The following is a 3,675-nucleotide window of genomic DNA, read 5'->3' on the forward strand; positions in this document are numbered from 1 at the left end:
CTGGGAGTCCCGGCTGGGTCCAAGGGCCCCGCTGGGCCCCGGGTCAGTTGCTCGGGCCCTGTCCCCCAGGCCCGCTGCAATGCCAACGGCCCGAGTCGGGGTACTGTTGCACCCGGGCAGGCCTCCCCTGCTCATCAAGGTGTCCGGGGGCCCTGGGTCGGACTGGGGCGGACTGTTGTCAGTGTGCTCCGACCGCATCGTGCCACCGGGTGGGGAGGCCCACGCCGGGCGCCAGGGGTCTGCGGTGATGTCGGTTACCCACCCGACCAATCTTGAAACACTGACCAAGGAGTCTAACACGTGCACGAGTCGAAGGGCCGAGCGAAACCCTGTGGCTCAATGAAGGTGAGGGCCGGCGCGCCCGGCTGCGGTAGGATCCCGCCGCGCTTCCAGCGGCGGGCGCCCCACCGGCCCGTCTAGCCCACTCCGTCGGGGAGGTGGAGCATGAGCTTGTGTGATAGGACCCGAAAGATTGTGAACTATGCCTGGGCAGGGCGAAGCCAGAGGAAACTCTGGTGGAGGTCCGTTACGGTCCTGACGTGCAAATCAGTCGTCCGACCTGGGTATAGGAGCGAAAGACTAATTGAACCATCTAGTAGCAGGTTCCCTCCGAAGTTTCCCTCAGGATAGCTGGCGCTCGGAACCCCCAGTCTTATCTGGTAAAGCGAATGATTAGAGGTCTTGGGGCCGAAACAATCTCAACCTATTCTCAAAATGTAAATGGGTAAGAAGCCCGGCTCGCTGGAGTGGAGCCGGGCATGGAATGCGAGTGCCTAATGGGCCACTTTTGGTAAGCAGAACTGGCGCTGCGGGATGAACCAAACGCCGGGTTGAGGCGCCCGATGCCGACACTCATCAGACCCCAGATAAGGTGTTGGTTGATATAGACAGCAGGACGGTGGCCATGGAAGTCGAAATCCGCTAAGGAGTGTGTAACAACTCACCTGTCGAATCAACTAGCCCTGAAAATGGTTGGCGGTGGAGCGTCGGGCCCATACCCGGCAGTCGCCGGCGCTGAGAGCCGCGGGGGGCTAAGCCGCGACGAGTAGGAGGGCCGCTGTGGTGAGCACGGAAACTCGGGCGAGGGCCCGGGTGGAGCCGCCACAGGTGGAGATCTTGGTGGTAGTAGCAAATATTCAAACGAGAACTTTGAAGGCCGAAGTGGAGAAAGGTTCCATGTGAACAGCAGTTGAACATGGGTCAGTCGGTCCTAAAAGATGGGCGAGGGCCGTTCGGAAGGGATGGGCGATGGCCTCCGTTGCCCTCGGCCGATCGAAAGGGAGTCGGGTTCAGATCCCCGAACCCAGAGTGGCAGAGACGGGCGCCCTTGCGGCGTCCAATGCGGTAACGCAAACGATTCTGGAGAAGCCGGCGGGAGCCCCGGGGAAAGTTCTCTTTCCTTTGTGAAGGACAGGGAGCCCTGGAATGGGTTTGTCCCGAGAGAGGGGCCCGATCCTTGGAAAGCGTGGCGGTTCCGGCGGCGTCCGGTGAGCTCTCGCTGGTCCTTGAAAATCCGGGGGAGATGGTGTAAATCTCATGCCGGGCCGTACCCATATCCGCAGCAGGTCTCAAAGGTGAACAGCCTCTGGCATGTTGGAACAATGTAGGTAAGGGAAGTTGGCAAGTCAGGTATGTAACTTCGGGATAAGGATTGGCTCTAAGGGCTGGGTCGGTCGGGCGCGTGCCGCATCTGGACCAGACGCCTCCCTCCGGGGCGGCAGCGCCTCTGGACGCGAGCCGGGCCCTTCCTGTGGATCGCCCCAGCTACGGTGGTCGCATCTCCCCGTGCCACTGGCAGCTTTGATAAGATCCTTTGGTCTGCAACTCACATCCTATGCAGATGACACACAAGTTGTGTTATTCTTACAGCAAGGATCCCAGATGCATATGGGCTCGAGGAGCCATGACTGTCTGACAGTCTGACAGTCTGACTGTATGACAGTCTCAGCCCTCATCTTGTCACGCTTGGACTACTGTAACAGTTTGTACCGGAATCTGAAAAAAAACATCTGTACATATTAAAGTTGGTAAAACGCAGAGGCGAGACTGCTAACAGGGACCCCAAGGTTCGCCTCTGTCCGAGAGGGACTCCGGCAACTGCACTATCTGCCAGTAACAAGACAAGCACAATTTAAAGCTTTGTGCACTGTCTTGAAAGTACTGAGGGACACTGGCCCAGAGTTTTTTAGTAGGTGCTTTGAATGGTATATGCCTGGGAGAGCGCTGCGCTCCTCCAGAGGTAGACTAGTTGCGGTGGCCCAAATAAAAAAAGTTGGGGAGGAAGCAGCTTTTCCTACTGTGCAGCGAAAGCCTGGAACAGCCTGCCGGCACATCTCAGGAATGCCTTGGAGCTCCTCACTTTTAGAAAGGGGCTGAAGACATGGTTATTCAGGGAATAGGCCCCTATTTGCTCTCCTAGGAGTCAGAGTGTTGCACCAGGACGCCCTTGGGTATAAGTGAGCTTTATAAGCTCCTAATAATAATAATTAAAGTATAGTTGAAATAATACATGTAAGACTAGGGTACTTATACATTTTGTAGCATCAATGTGTATATATAACTAATAGTTTGTCTAAACATATTTGTTTACATGCTATTCTACTAATACTAATGCATATGTCAAATACATGCTACAGAAGTTTCATGAAGTCGCAGTTGAGTATGATTGTGTAACACCTACTTTCCGTTTATCATTTTTGGAGCACACATTATTACATGAAATTACAATTTCATTAATTTTCACATGAAAATCCAAGCTACTTCATATTGTTTCCATTTTAGTCTATTAGTGTTCACACTCATATATAAATATCAAATTGATTAGTAATACATTTCAGAAAGTGAGAATTTTCCTTCCAGCATATTTCTAACACGTACTAATGAATAGGATAAGATTTCATTATGAAATATCACAGCTATATTAGTTGAACGAAGAACATGTCTCAAATCTAGCTTTCTTCTGCATGCTTTTATGATGCAGTACCTATACTTCATATATCTGTGTCACTTTTATGACGTGTAACTTGCATATGTTTGGTGTTGTTTTCCATAGAAGTTGGAAATTAGGACATTGATTGATTTGATAATCGCCTAAACACTTCCTTTCACTTTATCCTCACCTCCCCGGTCCACCACGAGCTTGCTCGATTGTTGTGGAGGGAGGCGGCTTGCTACTTTTCACTTTCCCACACTTCCGCCTGGGACACGGGTGAGCGGTCTAGTGCCAACACGCTCCTCCTCCCATAAAACGGATGTGCTGGCCGTCGCGCAGCGGACGTGCGCAGCGGGCGCGCCGATGGCGCGCCGAAGGTGCGCCTAAGGCAAGCCCGTCTGCGCCCGTCCGCGCCAGGCCGGGTCAGGGGGCAGGTCATTATGCTCGAACCTTATCATATACACCCAACCAACTGTTAGCGCTTCGCAGCAACTACGAGCTAAGCACCACCCGGCAACACCTACTTGAACACCTCGGGCTTTTGACCCCGGTGCACACCTTAGCTGCCCCTGATATCTCCCACCAAAGGAGGATATCACCTGCCCTCACTGCCCAGACTTGCGAAATCGCCCCAGACCCGACCTCTACTACCCCCAACAATAAAAGTGACGCTTTAACAATATATTATCTCAATACCCGCTCCCTCGCCAAACACCAGCTAGAGATACTCTCCCTGATAGAGC

At 53.1% G+C, this 3,675-nt stretch overlaps 1 pseudogene; it reads left to right on the plus strand.

The window, feature by feature from the left end:
• Positions 1 to 283: 283 nt before the first annotated feature.
• On the plus strand, positions 284 to 1,591 carry LOC147733726 (28S ribosomal RNA; annotated as a pseudogene).
• Positions 1,592 to 3,675: the final 2,084 nt, after the last annotated feature.

The sequence above is a fragment of the Lissotriton vulgaris genome, chromosome 2_1, assembly GCF_964263255.1.
Source record: "Lissotriton vulgaris chromosome 2_1, aLisVul1.2, whole genome shotgun sequence".
Taxonomy (NCBI): Eukaryota; Metazoa; Chordata; class Amphibia; order Caudata; family Salamandridae; genus Lissotriton; species Lissotriton vulgaris.